Raw genomic sequence first — 20,546 nt, forward strand, 5'->3', positions numbered from 1 at the left:
GAGGAAATGAGGAGTTTCAAAGGTCACTCCCACTCAATGAGCATGGGAAAGTGGAGGGAAAGAAAACAGATTTTTGTTCACTGAAGGAGAAAAAAATTAAGTAGTTATTGAACCAGGTGAACTTCACAGTTCATTTGTACCAGATACAGGTCTGTTCAAAGTTTTAAAAGAAACAGTTGCTCTAACTCAGGGTTCTAAAACAGTAGCTGCTCTTCTGAACGTGATGATCTATGGTATTAATAGAACAAGTGGAGAACACTATATCCTTTAGTGATTTATATAAAAAGAACCGAAGAATTTTTATTGTTGTTCAGTCATAGCCCATATAGAACATAGCCCACCATCTCTCTCCACTCTCTCTCAAAGTCTGTCCTAGTTCATGTTCATTATTTCCATGATACTATCTATCCACCCCATCTTCAGAGATTAATATCCGAGGAAATAAGGAAAGCAGAACTATTCTATAATTCTATAATTATGAGACAAACAATTTATCAGATCATAGACAGAAAATTAATTTGGCTTGTAAACATGAGCTAAGTTAAATATGTTTGCAGAGAGGACCCAGAATATAAATTCACAAAAATGAGGAAAGATGAAGGGGTAGATTGTACAGAGAGAAACCATAATTCTTTCTCTGCATTGAGACTTCTTTAAAGGAGTCATTTAAGCTGTGCAGAATAATATTTTAAGGACAGGGAATCAAACAAGTTATCCCATAGATCAACTAATCTGACCAGGATATTGTGGTCAGAATAAGGTATCATCAAGCCCAGCTCAACAGTGAAAGAAACATAAAAGTTTCACTCATCAAACAATTTTTATAGATGCTTCTTGAGACAGAAAGAAGATGCTAAATTTTATAATTCTAGCATTTTTAGCTAGCCCAAGAATGCCAGTTTTCCTCATTCATGTTCTTTCTTGCAAGGTCCCTCCCCAACAAGGTAATTGGGGTTAAGTGACTTGCCCAGGGTCACACAGCTAGGACATGTTAAGTGTCTGAGGTCAGATTGGAACTCAAGTCTCCTGACTTCAAAGCTGTTGCTCTATCCACTGTGCCACCTAGCTGTCCTTATTTGCAAGTTTCTTTAAGTGTGTACCTACCCTCCCTAACATATGCTGAATGTGGTAGTTTGGAAGTATGACCCAGGTGTAGATGTGGATTGTGTTCTTTTTATTATACATGCATTTTCTTTAATAAATAGGAATATGTGGTATTATTTATTTTCCTTTATTATTAAAGAATAATAAAGAATTATCCCTGAGATCTAAATGTGATGCCATTTGGAGTGGTTAGTTTGTATAAATGGAATCACATTAATTAAGAGCACAAAAGGTAAAATAAGAAGTGGCAGCAATGTATCTCTCAAAAAAAGTTCCCAAGAGGACATTGAGAGAAGTTGAGCATACCCAGACCCTCCATGATGAGGGCATGGTAGACTAAATGAACTAATATAACAGCAGGTTCCACATACTTTGTGTCAAACATGTGAGGCCCTGGAGTATGGACAGCCATTCCATATACCAGTTATATACAGATGAGAAGACTTGCTCATGGTCACATGGAGAATAAGCATCAGAGTCATGTTTTGAATTCAAGCTCTATTTCATAGCCAATGTACTTTCCACTATGTGAGAATAACATGGAAAAAATAAAGGAGAAATATGGCAAAATTATTTTGACCCTACATCTCCTCTCAAAGTCAAATGCCAACTTTTTCTTACTTTCCCTCATCCCCCAATTAATAATATCTTTATATCTCAAACAGAAAACTACACACTTTCAGAGCTGAACCTCAAATTTCTCATCTGTAAAATAATGGGATTATATGTCATCTTCAGCGAGGTCCCTTCCACCCCTAGATCTATAAATCTATTAAGCATTTATGAGATTATGAGCTATAGAAACCAATGTCTTATATGAACTTTGTATCTCTTGTAGTACCTAAGATATTGCCTCATATACAGTAGGCATTTAATAAACATTTGATGTATTCACATTATAAAAACCATGTTTGAAGTCCAAAAGCTCCATGGGCAACACAAATGAATCCTGCTGATTTAATTCAATTTAATTTAATCTTGTTATTTAATTCAAAATAAAAAGCAATATTATTTCCACCATCAAACAGAATAGTAAAGAAATAAAAATCTCAAAGAATAATGCCAGAATTAGCCTCCAGGGTATAGTGAAATGGGTCAAGAACATTGGCTTGAGTACCAAGGCAATATGAAAGCCACTAGTACAATGGAAATATCCCACTTTCTGGGGAGGGTTCTATTACAACATTTTCATTTATATCATCTGTGAGCTATTTTAAGTATAAAGTAGCAAGACAGGCTAGGATACAACTAGTAACTCTTCCATTGACCCTGTTTTATTCAACATTTGCATCAATCACTTGTAGAAAGGAAATTTTCTCAGAGAGGACATGCATTAAAAAAATAACTTTAAAGACAGCACAAATATGGGGAAAATGGTAAACAGAATATTAGATGGTAGATCTGGAATAAAAGATGATTCAATCTGATTCAACAAATATTCTTTAAGTATTCATTGTTTGTTAGACATGGAGAATATAAGAACAAGATTGAAACAGGATTGTCTTCTAAGAACAGCAATCTAATGGCTATAGGTAAGGTAGGAAGGGGATATATAAGTATATAGACAAGTAAACTAAAGAAAACTTAAGACAGAGTATGGCTAGATGAGGCAGCAACTAGAACACTGGACTTGGAATCAGGAAGGCTCTCCTTTCTGAGTTCAAATCCAGACTCACACACTTATTAGCTGTGTGATCTTGCCTAAGTCACTTAACCCTGTTTGTCTCAACTTTTTCACCTACAAAATGATCTGGAGAAGGAAATGGCAAACCACTAAAATCCAAACTGTGCCACAGAGTCAGACATGACTGAAAACAATTAATAAATAGGGAAAAACATGAAGGTTTTGTGTAGGAGGTGATTTCTGAACTGAATCTTGACATACTGTAATCATTTTAAAAATAGGATTTAAAAAGTATTTTACAAACAATCTTTAAACAATTTATCTCATTTGATTTTCGCTCCCTCCCCTTCCCTCATTTTCTCCTTCCCTTCCTCTCTCCCTTCCTCCCTCCTTGTCCTTTTTCTTTCTCCCTCTTGCTCTGTAAAATACTTACTTACTATGAAGCACATTAAGAAAAGCATTTGCCCAAATACTAAAAAAAAAGGACATATACTTGCCCAAACATTTAGAAAACAAAAGTGTCTACAAACAACCAGCCAATATTTAGATTGCAGCACTTCTGACTATGACCCAAAATAGATAAAATAAATTAAAAATTAAAAATTAAAATTTATAAATAAATTAAATTAAAATAAATAGATAATAATATATTTTAAAACTAAGTCAATATGTGGCCTACATATATCCTTATATATGTATTCATGGCTACTTATTCTATTTCAGTTTGATATCATTGCTCCAGACCATAGGATGCAGTATAAACATCAATAACCTCTTCCTTAAAAACAAAAATGTATGTCTTACTATAGCCATGATGGTTTCATACAAGACCCTAATTTATACAAACCCAAAATCATTTTGTAGCAGCAAGAATTTCAGATTTTGGAAAAAGAATACCTAGGATCCAGTCCTAGTTCTGTTCCTTTCAATCATGGGAAAATTAAGCCTCCTTTCTGAGCCTTGGTTCCTTCATCTTTAAATGAAGGAATCAGACTGGCCATAACATATGATCTAATATAAATAAATCCAACCTCTATTGGTTGATCTATGTAAATAAACAAACTTATAAGAAGTATGAATATCTAAAGAATTCAAAAGATAATAAGTAAAGGGTTATCCCTTGAGTCAGACAGGAGACGATTCAAATCCTGCCTCTGCCTCTCTCTGACTATGTGACTCTGGATAAGTCGTTGTTTTCCCTGTGCCTCATACAGCTCTTGACATTGGAAAAGGAAATTTCCTAGCCAGCAAGTTCCCTAAATGAATGAAATTGCAAAGCCTGAATTAAAAAGAAATCAAAGCATGGTCGATAAGTTAGTGGCTATCCATTAACAGGATTACAGCTGAGGAGTCTACCCAATCATGTATTTAAAATGTGACCAGAATTATGAAGATTGGGTTGACATAAATTCAAAGACACAACTGTTGCATAAAGGAAAAGTAAAACCATGCAATCTTTAGTCAACAGCTGACATTTAATCATACTAACTGGTAAATCAGTCTCCATAATGTCACAAATATGTGATTCTGGAATAATATCATGTTTTCTGACACAAAGCCACTCAACTAAAATGAGTATATCTCCAATGCAATTCCTTCTTATCCTGAGAATTAGAAGTATTGATTTCTAATTCTCTGTGATTACTAAAAAGGATCACTTTTCTCTATTACTTTTTAACCCATTTTTGCATCTTCCACAAAATCAATCCATGTCAGGGGGATTCCAATGATCATTACTCATAGGTTGATGTAATTTTCAGGATGGCCTACCTGTAGGCTCTCCATTATTCAAATCCCCAATTAAACACATCCAATAATGTTATTCAACAAATAACATTTATCTCATAATCTCATTATTCTTTCCCTATTCTCCTAGAATCTCAAATTTTAAAAGTGATCAGAATTCATATATGCAAAGCACTTTAAATTTAGGAAAAAAACTGTTCTTACAGCAGTATTATTGTTTCCATTTTGCAGATGAAGAAACTGAGTCTCAGAAAAATTAAGCTATTTATTATGGATCATAACATTAGATCAGAAAAAGACATTAGAGTGCATCCCATCCACCTCCCTTGCTTGATAGATGTAAAAACTGAGGCCCTTTTGACTTACCTAAAATCACACAGCTATTATGTGTCTGAAACAAGATTTGAACTCAGCAAGATAAATCTTCCTGACTCCAGGACTGGCTCTCTATCCACTATAGTGCCACCTAACTGCCTCAGGTAGCTGATGATTTGGCTTTAAATTCCAACTGAGCTATTAAGTTGTATCACTTCAGTTTTCCAATTTGTGAAAACAGAGTGAATAATACTTCTATTAAGTACTACACAGGACTACTATTATAATCAAATGACATCATGCTTTTAAGATTCTTAATACTTCCCTTGCCCCAAATGATATAAATAGTTTGGTGGTTTGATTTCTTTGGTGGGCAGGGGGCATCTGGACTCATTATTTCTCCAGTTTGCTGAAGCTCTGAAGTAAGAAAATTTGTGTTTGAACCCTGCTTCCTTTAAGGCTAAATTATAGATCAAGCACTGAATTACATTGGGAAGAGAGCATTTCCTCAATGGGAATTCCTTATGCCAATGAAATCCTAGGAACAGTTCAAGAAAAACAAATATGTCTTTGCCAGGCCTCTTCTGTTAAAAAAAAAAAATTGGTAAAACTTTTCGTGAAACAATGACAAAAAGAAAATTAAGATGCTCCAATATAGTAAATATTGCTTTCTTTTTTCCATTTTGATTTTTTTTTGCCCCAAGAGTAAAAGGGCTTTACAAGGACTACAGATCATGAAAATATGGCTCTGGAATGGCTTATGGTGGACATGAGTAAGTTCTTTACCAACTAAAAGATATATGAGAGAAATAGCATCAGGTCATCAGAGAGATATTCTATTAAAAATGTATAAAAGAAATAGGTCTGGGTTTGGAATTGAGGGAGAGGGGGAAAGGGTCTAGGTTCAAATCTCAGCTTTGCTACTTCTTGCCCTGCATTAATCACTGTATCTCTTTATTCCTTTCTATAAAGTGAGAAGGTTGGACTCAGCAATCCCTAAAGTTCTTCTTATCAAAGCAGAAGGAGTTATGTGGCACTTGGGCTTAGAGTCACAAGCCTCAGACTGTTTAACTGTATGATCCTCGGAAAGTCAGCTAACCTTATCTGCCTCATTTTCCTCATCTGTAATCAAATGACATAAAATTTGGAAAGTGCTTAGCACAATGCCTGGCATATAGCAGGCACTACAAATGGTCACCCATCTTTTATCTCCATACTGATGGCTCTATGATCTTGTGTACATCTTTAAATGTATGAATAAGTCATTTAATCTCTCTATGCCTTAGTTTCCTTGTGTGTAAATTAATGGACTAGAAGGCTTCTGAAGCTCTTTCTTGTTTAAATTGATAATCCTATGGTCTTAAGCACATCTTTGAGAATATAGACAAGTCACTTTAGTTCTGTCAGTGATCTCAACGGTAAAACTAAGAGTGGACTCAAAATTCTCCAAAGTCCTTATGATTCTACAATTATATAACTCTTAAGAATAGGGTGCTGGTCATGTGAGCAGAGTAAAGAACATCTGGACATTTCATATACTCCATGATTTATCCATGAAGGATAAGAAACCCAGAAAAAGAACCCCAGCTGCTGGGTTGAATATTTTACAAAGACTGGGACAAGAGGCAAACAGGATGAGAGAACATGGATGGGTCTTCTTTTCCTTCACCAGAGGGAATACCCATACTTCAGAAATGACAGATCTAGAAAAGTCTCAAAACATCTAACTTATTCCCATGAAAATTGACAGAAGAGAGTCGTTATTTCAATAAATGATACAAATATACCTGGGAAGAAAAATGAAAAAGAAATGAGTCAAATGGTTTAACCACATCATTCAGTAAGAGTCAAAAGAGGGAGTTGGACCCAACTACTCTATCCTTTATACTAAACCCCCTAGGATAACTGGAGACAATGGAAAGAACTGATGAAAAGTGATTTATCCAGGGCTTTCAAGTATTGAGATGAAATAAGAAATCATTATGAAGACATTTTTGTGTGTGTGTTTTTGGCTAGTACTTCTATCAGTTGGCTTCAAGCAGGCTTTAGAAAAGAAGGTCTAAAAGAGAAGCATAATGACCTCTACAATGAGGCAGGAAATCTATTCAGCTGCCAGCCCTTTCCATTTGAACCACAAATGGCTCTGGCAACTCTGAATGGCCTGTCTTAAGCAAGAATGACTTCTGTTTAAAAAACTCTACCCTGCTGCCTAATCGGCCAAGAAAGCTGAGGAAGAGAGGAGGATAATTTATGGGCTTCCTGGCAGTTCTCCCTACAGGCTCCTCCACAGTGCCCACTCGGCACAAAATTAAAAGTAGACAAACAGCTCTGCCCACAGGTTTCAAGGAGTCAGGGATGAATCCACATACTCTGGGTGAGAGTTTTGTAGGAAATAAGCAATGAATACTGGATTGGAAGTCAGAAAATTTGGGTTTAAATTGTGACTGTCATTTACTATCTATATGAAGTATGAGTCGTCCCGTATCAGTTTCCTCACCTCTAAAAGGGAATATGTGATGGAACATAATGGACTCTTAAATTTTATCTTGTTCTAGTATGGTTCCATGTAGATTTGAGAGACTGAAGCCTCCATGAGGGCAAGAATTCCATCAAATCAAAACTTTGCTTTTTCCATAATTTCTGTGCATAATAGATACTTCATAAATGTTTATAGAGTGGAAGTGAAACTTGGATACTCTGCATCCTCCCATCAGCCATGATTCTTTTTAGATTATCATAAGCTCCTGATCTAGAACTACAAGGAATCAATTTTAGAAGTAAGACTCAAACTTAGATTTTCCTAAATCCAAGTCCAAGTAACTATCACACCAAACCGCATTGCCTCTCAAGGTTCAAATACTGTCCCTTTTACTTCCTAATTGAGTAATCATGGGCTAAGTTTCTTAACTGCTCAGTTATCTTATCCATAACATTTGTACAACAACTAGGATAGTACTTTCATCAGAAGTTTGTTGTAAAACTCAGATGAGAATGTTTACACAGCTTTTTGAACATTAACTACACATTTTTCTACACTATTTCAGCACTTCTTTTTATTGTTCTTCAGTGGGAAAGTCAAGGCATACTTCAATTAATATCATTAATTGGTTCCATGAAAACATGATGTGATACGAAATGACAGTACTGGGAACAGTTCTGTCTTTCCACAAGATCAATGTTATAAAGAGGCAATTAATCAAATGATATTAACAAGGTTGAGTAATGAGGCCCCATTGTCTGGATCTATTCTATGAATATCATTATTAAAAGACTGTGCTCAACAGAATACCCTTGTTTATGCTTATATGTCCAGGCTGTTGCTTTCTAAGGACAGCTGAAAGAAAAATGGGCATTCTCCCTGGCTCTCCTCTCCCCATTCTGGACATCCTAAATTATGCCAGTTTTCAGATGAAACTTTTAATGGCTTCTAGGTACTACTTCCCATTATCCTATCCCCTTCAACTCAATTCAATCAGCCTTTACTAAGCATATAGAGAGCTAGGATTTCCAAGGGTGGAACCAAGAAGTCAAAGTAAAGGAAGTTCTCAGTTGAGCCCTCCCAATAGTCCCCTGCAAACAACTTTGAAATAACACCTCAAATCAAATTTTAGAGTGGCAAAGCCCCCCAAAAATAAAGATCAAAATGAAATATTATTCCAGCCCAATACAATTTAGAAAGCAGGTTCTTTTATTGTCTTCAGTAAATATTCCTCCATTTAACTTAAACAATCAGTTTTATGGCATAAAATAGTTGGGCAAAGTAACTCCTTATAATTGCTTTAATTTCACCTTAATTGGTACAGTCAAGGGCATTAAACCTTTTCAATTTTTTTAAGAGGTGGAGGAATAATTTATGATTTTTTTTTGGTTTATGCCAAGAAATAAAAAAGAAAATAAAGAAAATTACAAGAATAAACAAAACATTGGTACCAATAAAGTATCTGAATAGATAGTAATGTGAAGGCTTGCTTGCATGTAAATTTTCTGATTTTTTTATACTAGTGATTTGGTTTTCTTCTTTTTTCTTAATCTGCCTAGATTAACAAAAGAAGAAACAGAATACTTAAATAATTCTCTTAGAAAAAAATAAAAACATCAATGAGTTGCATAAGAAAAAATATTTCAAAGTGGATGTCTCCACAAATGAATTCTACCAAACATTTTAGGGATGATCAATCCCAGTACTATATAAACTATTTGAAATAACAGCCAAAGAAGGAATCATAACAAATCTCCTTTATGACAGATATTTTGATACCTAAACCAGGGAGATCAAAAACAGAGAAAGAAAACCATAGACCAATTTTCTTGCTGAATATTGATGAGAAAAGTTTAAATAAAACATTAACAAGGAGATTATAGCAATATATCACAGATATCATACACACTGACAAAGCAGGACTTTACCAGTAATGAAGAACTGGTTTGACAATGAGAAAGCTATATATATCAGTATAACTGATCTTATAGGCAACAAAAAAAAAATTATTTGACTATCTCAATAGAAGCAGGAAAACTTTTGATAAAATACTACACTAGAAAGCATAGAACTAAAGGAAGCTTTCCTTCATATACTTAGTATATCTCTAAAAACCATCAGAAATTATTTTCTATAATGTAGAGAAACTAGAAATATTCTTAAGATCAGAGTAAAGCAAGGATTCCCATTATGACTCCTATTATTTAATAATATTTTAACAAAAAGGTAGCTACAACAATAAGACAAGAAAAAGAAATTGAAGAAATAAAAAAGGCACTGAGGGAACAAAACTATTGTTTTTTGCAGATAATATGATGCTATACGTAGAAAGCCATAAGGAATCAACTAAAAATAATTGAAACAATAACTTAAACAAAATTGTAGTATATAAAATAAATCTACATAAATTATCAGCTTTTCTACATATTACCAACAAAGCCAGAAGCAAGGCATAGAAAAAGAAATTCTATTTAAAGTAACTATAGACAATATAACATACCTGAGAATCAATCTGCTAAGACACACCCAGGCATTATATGAACCCAATTACAAAACACTTTTCATAATTCAGATTTAACCAAGTGAATAAATATTATTAATTACTCATGGGTAGCCTGAAACAATATTTTTAAACTAACAAGTTTACCTAAATTAATTTATTAATTCAGTGCCATAGCAATCAAACTGTTAAAATGATTTTATATGGCTAGGAAAAATAGGAATAAAATTCATCCACAAAAACAAAAGATCAAGAATATCAAGGAAATCAATGGAAAAGTGTGAATGAAAGAGTTTCAGATTTCAAACTATATTACAAAATGGTAACCATTAAAATAATTTACTATTGGCTAAGAAAGAGTAATGGCTCAATGGAATAAGTGAAATACACAACAAACAGTAATAAATGACCATAGTAATATAATGTTTGATAAAACCCAAACATCCAAGCTTTTGCAGAAAAAACTCAGTATCTGAAAAAAAAATGCTATGAAAATTGAGAAATCAGTTTGGAAGAAATGAAGCATTGATCAACATTTTACACAATATCTCAATATAAGGTCAAAATGGATAAAAGATTTAGACATAAAAAAATCATATCATAAATAAATTAGGGGAACACAGAAAAATGTACCTGTCAGATCTACAGATAAAAGAAAAATTTATGATCAAACAAGAGAGGGTTACTGGAAGTAAAATAGATAATTCTGATTACATGAAATTAAAATGCTTTTGCACAGACAAAATTAATAAATTAAAATGAAAATAGAAAAGTGAGGGAAAATAATTTTAAATCATTTTTTCTGATAATATTTCATTTCTCATCTATGTAGCTAACTGAGCCAAATTTATAAGAATAAGGGCCTTGATAATTGGTCAAAGGATATGAACAGTCAGTTTTCAGAAGAAGAAATCAAAGATCTCAATAGTCACATAAAAAATGCTCTAAATCACTAGTGGTTAGAAAATTTTGAATTAAAACAACTCTGAGATATACCTCATACCTATCAGATTGTCCAACCTGACACAAAAGGAAAATGAGAAGAGTTGGAGGAGATTTGGAGAAATCGGAACACTATTGTATTGTTGACAGAGTTGTGAGCTAGTCCAACCATTCTGGAGAACAATTCATAAGTATGCCTAAAGGGACATAAAACAGTGTGTACCCACTATACTATTACTAGGTCTGTAACCCAAAGAAATCAAAGAAAAGGGGAAAGGACCTATTTGTACAAGAATATTTATATGGCAGCTCTTTTAGTAATGGGGGGAAAAACTGGAAATTGAGGGCATGACCATTAATTGAAGAATGGCTGTAAAAGTGTGGTATGATGATTGTGATGAAATACTGTTACGCTTTAAGAAGTAATGAGCAGGGGCAGCTAGGTGGCACAGTGGATAGAGCACCAGTCCTGAGGTCAGGAGAAGCTGAGTTCAGGTCTGGCCTCAGACACTTAACACTTCCTGGTTATGTGACCCTGGGCAAGTCACTTGATCACAGTTGCCTCAGCAAGCAAGCAAGAAAAAAAGAGACAGAGAGGAAAGAAAGAAAGAAAGAAAGAAAGAAAGAAAGAAAGAAAGAAAGAAAGAAAGAAAGAGAGAGAGAGAGAGAGAGAGAAAGAGAGGAAGGGAGGGAGAGAGGAAGGGAAGGAGAGAGGAAGGGAGGGAGAGAGGAAGGGAGGGAGAGGGAGAGAGAGAAAAAGAAAGAGACAGAGAGAAAGAGAGAGAGCGCGAAAGAAACAGAGACAGAGACAGAGAGAGAAGAAAAGAGAGAAAGAAAGAAAAAAAGAGCAGGATGCTTTCAGAACAATCTAGGAAGACCTATATGAGCAGAACCAGAAGAATATTATATAGAGTTAACAGAAATTTGTAAGAAGGAAGGTAAACTGTGAAAGACAACCAATCTGCCAAAACAAACCCAGGCATCATATGAACACGATTACAAAACACTTTTCACAAGACAGATTGCACCAAATAGGTATCTTATTGATTATTTGTGGGTAGACTGGGAAGATATTTAAAAATGACAAATTTACCTAAATTTCTTTGCCTATCCAGTGTCACAGCAATCAAACTACCAAACAATTATTTTATATGGCTAGGAAAAATAGGAACAAAAAAATCTAATAGATAATCTAAGACAATTCCAAAGGACCCATGATGAAAATTGCTATCTCCAGAAAGACAAGGAAACTGTACTGTAAATACAGAACGAAATATGTATTTTAAAATTTGCTTTATTTTTTATTTTATTTTGTTTTCCCTTGCACAATACTAATACAGAAATATGTTTTGCATGATTTCACATTTATAATTAATATTAATTTTTTTACCTTCTCAAAGAAATAAGGGAGTGATAGAGAGGGAAAAATTTGGAATTCAAAATTTGAAAAAAGTGAGTCAAAATTTTACAAATAATTGAGAAATATGTAATGAAATAAATTTTAAGATTTAAAAAATATAGAGTTGGTTTGTGAGTCAGAAAGACCTGGACTCAAGAGTTGCTCCATTTACATGATATAGCTGTGTGATTCTGAGTAACCTGCTTAACTTCTTAGAGTCTATAAATAACTCTTTTTTATTACAGCTTTTTATTGACAGAATATATGCATGGTTGATTTTTCAACACTGTCCCTTGCAATCACTTCTATTCCAACTTTTCCCTTCCCTCTCTCCACCCCCTTCCCTAGATGGCAGGCAGTCTCAAAGATGTTAAACATGTTAAAGTATATCTTAAATATATATGTACACATCCATACAGTTCTCTTGTTGTACAAGAAAAATCGGATTCAAAAAGGTAAAAATAACCTGGGAAGAAAAGCAAAAATGCAAGTAGTCTACATTCATTTCCCAGTGTTCTTTCTCTGGGTGTAGCTGATTGTGTTCATTACTGACTTGGATCTTCTCATTGTCAAAGATATCCACTTCCATCAGAATACATCCTCATACAGTATCGTTTTTGAAGCATATAATGATCTCCTGGTTCTGCTCATTTCACTTAGCATCAGTTCATGTAAGTCTCTTCAAACCTCTCTGTATTCATCCTGCTGGTCATTTCTTATAGAACAGTAATATTCCATAATATTCATATACCACAATTCACCCAACCACTTTCCAATTGATGGGCATCCATTCAATTTCCAATTTCTAGCCCACCACAAAAAGGGCTGCCACAAACACTCTGACACATACAGGATCCTTTTCCTTCTTTAACATCTCTTTGGAATATAAGCCCAGTAGTAACATTGCTAGATCCCTATAAACAAGACTTTAAGGAAAGGGGCCTTAATTATGTTTATGTCATGTAGTCTGTAATCTGATGGACTTTACAGGTCCCTTCTCACAAACATGTTTTTAAATACATGAAATATACAGGATTACAAAGGAAAACAATTATATTGAAATGCAGTCATTGAAACATAAAAGGAACCCAATTACATTGAAATGTAACTATTAAAATATTTTTAAAACACGATCACAGACTACAGGCTGAAAGCACCTACTCTAAAACAATCCTTTCAGCAAGAACCTACACATTGGGGACTTTGGATTCACATACAGGTGTGGAAGCTCTTGTCTCCCTAAGGAACTCAGATGAAGTGATGGTTCCTTTGCCCAACCTGCTATTAAAAAGAGACATTATAGCTACACTTGTACATCTAGAGAAAATGTAGTCAGTTTGACAATCAATGAATCTTTAAGGTAGCTTTTTATAGGTATTTAGAAATACATACTTGGGGAGGTGGGAATGGAAATAATTATTAGCATGTTGACATATAATTCTTAATACTCATAACTCAGAAAGATAGCTCCTACTAGAATGGAGAGTGATTAGGGCAGTGTCTCACCTTGAGTTCCACTAACTCCTGTTTGGGTTGAGAGAGAGGAATGGCCACTCATCCAAGTAATGTTCTAATCAGCATGCAACATTTTATTCTTCCAAATATATGCAAAGATACATAATTTAGCTTTGCAAAACCCTGTGATCCAATTTGTCCCCCCTCTCCTCCTACCTACTCCCTAAGACAGCAAGCAATCCAATATAAGTTAAATATGTGCAATTCTTCTAAGCATATTTCCATTTATCATGCTGAGAAAAAAAATCAGATAAAAAGGAAAATAACACAAGAAATGAAAAAAAACCCAAGCAAACAGCAAAAAAGGTGAAAAACTATATTTTGATCCTATTCAGTCTTCATAGTTTTCACTCAGTTCACTCAGTATTCTAGTAACCATTTAAGGGAGGACTTGAACTCAGGTCTTCCCAGCTTAAGTTGAAAAATAATAATGAATTTATATAACACTTTAAAGCATCCAAAGCATTGTCTTATTTGATTCTTGCAACAACCTTGTGAAATAAGTGCTATTAATATCTTTATTTCACAAATAAATAAACAGAAGTTGAAAAGAGGTAAGTGACTTTCCCAAAATCACAAAACAAATAGATGTCTGAGGCTAGATTCAAATCTAAATTTTCCTGACTCTGAAGCCAGCATGACCTACTACTATTTCCATAGATTCTACAAATAGAGGGAAAATATGTTTCATTCTTTTTGCCACTTGGATACTCATCTAGCACATAGTAGGCACTTAATAAGTGTGCAATAAATGGAACTGAGGAATACAGTCAGAAGAATACTTATTAACAGGAGTTAAAAATCATTTCTACATTTGCCTGCATCTTTACCAAGCTATTTTTGTAGGTTTAAACCTGTAACAGGCAGATATACTATGTAATTTTACTGCAGCATACTGCTTCAGTGGGATTAGCCTCAGCTGTCTCCTCAACTCCTACCTGTAACTATATGTTGGAGTAATAGTCAACTTCTGAGACAAGGAAAATGAGGATATGACAAAAAAATGCTTCCTAAGTGAGCATGATCAAGGATGGTCATGGGATTTTAGGAAGCTTCATCTATTGGTAAAATGTAAAGGGCAGGAAAATAGATAGGATGCCTGGAGGTCCAGGAAAGCTCTAGAATTGGGTAGAGCATTAGGCAGCCAATCCAATTATCCTGGCTTGACATACCCATTAGAGACCATTTCTCAGGAAGGGGCATCAGGTTCTGGGGAAAGGATTATTAATAGAAAACAGAGATTTTAGTTTTAGGTTAAAGAGTATTTGTTAATAGACTATATAGATGCCCCTTGGTTGGCTCTCATAGCTAATAAACATATATGCTTTATGGGACAGATATGTTCCTGAAAAGTTGTATATTAATCATCTTAAATCACCAAAGGAGTTTGTTTTTAAGAAATACATGAGGAAACAGTCTTCAAAGCAAAAGCTATCTTTGTGTTGGGTATAACTGACTCCTGACTTATTTGCCAAGTTGAACTTTTTGCATGCCATTTCTTTAATTAAAAAATTAATAAGTGGATACAAAACAGAAGATCTTATGCTAGGCATTGGTGGTACAAGAAGATAATCAGAAAAAGACTTTATTTTTTTTATTATAGCTTTTTATTTACAAAACATATGCATGGGTAATTTTTCAACATTAACCCTTGCAAAACCTTCTGTTTCAAATTTTCCCCTCCTTCCTCCCCTCCCCTAAATGGCAGGTATTTCAATACATGTTAAAATATAAGTTAAATCCAATATATGTATATATCCATATAATTTTCTTGCTGCACAAGAAAAATCTAAAAGGAAAAAAAAAAACTGAGAAGGAAAACAAACATGCAAGCAAACAACATCAGAAAGAGTGAAAATGCTATGTTGTGGTTCACACTCAGTTTCCACAATCCTCTTCTTGGGTGTACATGACTCTCTTCATTGCTGAACAATTGTAACTGGTCTGAATCAATTCATTGTTGAAGAGAGCCATGTCCATCAGAATTAATCATCATATAGTCTTGTTGTTGCTATGTACACAATGATCTCCTGGTTCTGCTCATTTCACTTAGAATCAGTTCATGTAACTCTCTCCAGGCTTCTCTGTATTCATCCTGCTGGTCATTTCTTATACAACACTAATATTCTATAACATTCATATACCACAATTTACCCAACCATTCTTTAATTGATGGACACCCATTAAGTTTCCAGTTTCTAGCCACTACAAAAGGGACTGCCACAAACATTTTTGCATATGCGGTTCTCTTTCCCTCCTTTAAGATCTCTTTGGTATATAAGCCCAGTAGAAACACTGCTGGGTCAAAGGGTATACACAGTTTGATAATTTTTTGAGCATAGTTCCAGATTACTCTCCATTCACAGTTCCACCAACATTGTATCAGTGTCCCAGTTTTCCACATCACCTCCAACATTCACCATTATCTTTTCCTCTCATCTTAGTCAATCTGAGAAGTGTGTAGTGGTATCTCAGAGTTGTCTTAATTTTCATTTCTCTGATCAATAGTGATTTGGAGCACCTTTTCATATGACTTGAAATAGTTTCAGTTTTTTCATCTGAAAATTATCTGTTCAAATCCTTTGACTATCAATTGGAGAATGGCTTGATTTCTTACAAATTATTTCTTACAAATTATTATTATTATTTTCTTATAAATTATAATTTTTTAAATATAAATTTGAATCAATTCTCTATATATTTTAGAAATGAGGCTTTTCTCAGAACTTTTGAATGTAAAAATGTTTCCCAGTTTATTGCTTTCCTTGTAATCTTGTCTGCATTAATTTTGTTTGTACAAAAACTTTTTAACTTATTATAATCAAAATAATTTTTTTTTGTGATCAATAATCATCTCTAGTTCTTCTTTGGTCACAAATTCCTTCCTTCTCCACAGATCTGAGAGGTAAACTATCCTATGTTCTTCTAATTTATTTATAATATAATTCTTTATCCCTAGATTGTGAACCCATTTTGACCTTATCTTGGTGTATGGTGTTAAGTGTGGGTCAATGCCTACTTTCTGCCATACTAGTTTCTAATTTTTCCAGCAGTTTATGTCAAATAGCGATTTCTTATCCCAAAAGCTGGGGTCTTTGGGTTTGTCAAACACTAGATTGCTATAGTTATTGACTATTTTGTCCTGTAAACCTAACCTGTTCCACTGATCAACTACTCTATTTCTTAGTACCAAATGGTTTTGATGACCACTGCTTTATAATATAATTTTAGATCTGGTATAGCTATGCCATCTTCATTTGACTTTTTTTTTCATTAGTTCCCTTGAAATTCTTTTGTTATTTCAGATGAATTTTGTTATTTTTTCTAGTTAAGTAAAATAGTTTCTTGGGAGTCTGATTGGCATAGCACTAAATAAATAGATTAGTTTAGGTAGTATTGTCATCTTTATTATATTCACTCGATCTACCCAAGAGCATTTGATATTTTTCCAATTGTTTAGATCTGACTTTATTTGTGTGGAAAGTGTTTTGTAACTTTGCTCACATAATTCCTGACTTTCCCTTGGTAGATAAATTCCCAAATACTTTATACTATCGATGATTGTTTTAAATGGAATTTTGCCTTATATCTCTTGCTGTTGGATTTTGTTACTGATGTATAAGAATGCTGAGAATTTATGTGGATCTATTTTGTATCCTGAAATTTTGCTAAAGTTGTGGATTATTTCTAATAGTTTTTTAGTTGATTCTCTGAGGTTCTCTAGTATACCATCATATCATCTGCAAAGAGTGATAATTTCATTTCCTCATTACCTACTCTAATTCCTTTAATCTCTTTTTTATCTCTTATTGCTAAAACTAGCATTTCTGATAAAATATTGAATAGTAATGGTGATAGTGGGCAACCTTGTTTCACCTCTGATCTTACTGGGAATGATTCCAGTTTATCCCCATTACCTATGATGCTTGTTGATGGTTTTAAATAGATCCTACTGACTATTTTAAGGAAAAGTCCATTTATTCCTATACTCTCTAGTGTTTTTAATAAGAATGGGTGTTAGATTTTATCAAATGCTTTTTCTGCATCTATTGAGATGATTATATGGTTTTTGTCAATTTGGTTATTGATATAGTCAATTATGCTAATAGTTTTCCTAATATGGAACCAGCCCTGTATTCCTGGCACAAATCTTACTTGGTCATAGTGTATTAACCTGGGAATGATTTTTTGTAATCTCTTTGCTAATATTTTATTTAAGATTTTTGCTTCAATATTCATTAGGAAAATTGGTCTATAGTTTTCTTTCTAACTGGTTTAGGGGAAGAGGACTTTAAAGATATTTTTTCCTACTCTAATTCCTAAAGATATTCAATGATTTAATCCCCAGAAGAAAGTTTATTCAGACGAAACTTGGTATTGTGGCGGGGGAGGGGATGTATTTAGTATCAGAGGACCTTTATTCAAACCTTGTACCTATTATTTACTACATATACATATAAGACATATTATTTACTATATATTTATATACTACAAGCCATTTGGTTTCTGTTATCATTTCCATTTTACAGATGAAGAAATTGAAGTTTAAAGAGACAATGACAGGTAGAAAACCTATGCTTATTAAAGTGTTCCTGAAGTTATAAGTAGATGGATATAAGTGTTCATGTGTGTGCATGTGTTTGCATGTGAAGATGTGTGTGCATGTGAAGATGTGTGTACATGTGAAGGTGTATGTGTGTGTGTGTGTGTGTGTGTGTGTGGTCCAGTGGAAGGAAGGAACAGTACTAACTTGCTGCTCTTTCCCAAATTCTGACTAACTGTTCTCCATCTGGGTTCTTCTGAACTTATTAGTAGCCCCAAGTTTTGGGCAATATATCTTTGGATCATTTATTCAAACCTTAGCTTCCTGGCACAAGCAGAACAATTGATTACTACTATGCAAGGGAAGTCTATCTGGTCTTCATCTTCATCTACTCTATTTAGAAGGAAAAAAGAATAAAGATTTGAAAAATCATTTCAAAAAGTTGGTGGTCTCTAGCTTTTATCCATCAATCAATTTGCTTTACAAAAGTAATTATTAAGTTCCTATCAAGTGCTAGGTACCAGTTTGGATATACAAGTGCAAAAAATGAAATAATCCCTCTCCCAATGAATTTACAATGTAACTGAAGAGACCTTGAGTGTACATATTATTCAGAAGATATGAGAAGTGAATAAATAGAAAGTAATTTGTGAGGAAGAGGTTAGGAACAGCTTCAGGCAGAAGGGGGCATTCATGCTAATTGCAGGGTAGAGCCAAGAACTCCAAAGCCTCCATTTAATGAGGGTGTTAGGATAGACATGATTTCCTTTCCCAACTAGATTCACAATTCTGGGACCTCTCTGACTTCTCCACCATTCTCCCAACATTGAGTATGTTCCTCCCTCATTTCCATTTTCCCTTTCATTATTGTTTTTCCTTATTAGATTACAAGGTCCTTGAGGGCAGAAATTCTTCTTTTTCTTTATTTGTATTTCCTAAGCTAAGCATAATGTACTTAGAAGTTATTAAATAAATATTATTGCCTATTGAGGTACAAGAAGAAATGGAAAGATAAGGAATTATTCTTAGATACAGAATTATTGGCACTTCTAATTAAGGAAATCAAACTTGTGAGAAATTGTAAGATCCAATATGTAACCAGTCCTGTGTCATAATAACACACCCAGGGCATTTTATAATAGCTAGCATTTATGTAACACTTTAAGGTTTGAGCATTTTACAGTTATTATGTCAGTTGATCCTAACAACAGTCCTAGGAGATATTCCCTCCTCCCAACCTTCTCCTTCCCAACTTCCCTGAGAAGTTTATTCTCATTTTTGCAAAAAAGGAAACTGAGTTTAAATACAAGTTAAATTATTTGCCCAAGACCACATAGCTAGTATATATCTTATGCTACATCTGCCTTTGCATCTTCCAGATTCACTGTTTTATCTACCAGCTGCCTCAAGTTTGAGGCATTTCTAGGTTTGCAAAAGCTGCTTACCCTCTTTGTCTCATTTAAAGGAAATGAACAATAAAGCCAGAAGCTCCCAAAATGGAGCCCAGGACTCTGCTCTCTGTAGTAATCTGCCAATGGTCCCATCCTCACGGAATCTTCATACACTAAATGACCTAGAATCTCCAATCCGAGAAGGGAATACAGTCTCAGTTTTCAAGCTCCAACTTCCCTCCATCTATTTCCCAAACCCAAGGCTGTGATTTACAGGACCAGATCATAAGACCCAGAAACCCCGCCTCCCTTCCTCCTCAATGCTTAAAACTGGCGACGCTGAACAGCTGGTACCACCTATGCTATTTCCATTTTAGTCAAAACAATCCCTCTCCCGAAGCTAAATCTGTCCATGGAAAGCAAAGTTAGCATCACAGCTAGGGGAAGAGAAAGTTGTGTCTGACTCCCAAACCCAGGCTGTATCGAGGAGATTATTTCTGCCTGTGTAGCATTCTTCTAGTTCTAAATGAGTGTCCTTTCCTTTACACATAGGCACATACACATTCTTATAGATTAGTTATTTATTTAGAGAAAATTCTGATGAGGAAACCCAGAGGCCCAGGGATTTCACATAAATACTGGTTTTCTCTTTCCTTTGGCTTCAAAGTTAGAAAAACAGCTTTATTTGAATGAGAGCATGGTGAGTAACCAGGATGGAAGTTACACCTGGCATTTTCTCCTTCTTTATAATTTCATTGATCTAGAAGCTTAAAGATCATCTATATAAAATCCCTTTATTTTACAGATAAGGAAATTAAAGTCAGGCAAACTCATTGGGATCACAATTGAGGAATCTAAGTCCTTGGGCAGATGGAGTACCTTGGACAAGGGTCTGAAGTCATACATATGGAAAAGGCAAAAGCCAATTCAGGTCTGACTCCAAATCTGACCTTTATTCTATTTCGTGAATCCAATTTTTTTTGATCAT

At 34.3% G+C, this 20,546-nt stretch overlaps 1 protein-coding gene across 1 annotated transcript in view; it reads right to left on the reverse strand.

Annotated features, from left to right (window-relative positions):
- Nucleotides 1-20,546, reverse strand: part of ANKS1B (ankyrin repeat and sterile alpha motif domain containing 1B) — a 1,349,660-nt gene that overhangs the window by 938,920 nt on the left and 390,194 nt on the right. The gene's annotated exons all lie outside the window — the stretch shown is intronic.

This window comes from Antechinus flavipes, chromosome 5 (genome assembly GCF_016432865.1).
Source record: "Antechinus flavipes isolate AdamAnt ecotype Samford, QLD, Australia chromosome 5, AdamAnt_v2, whole genome shotgun sequence".
Lineage (NCBI taxonomy): Eukaryota > Metazoa > Chordata > Mammalia > Dasyuromorphia > Dasyuridae > Antechinus > Antechinus flavipes.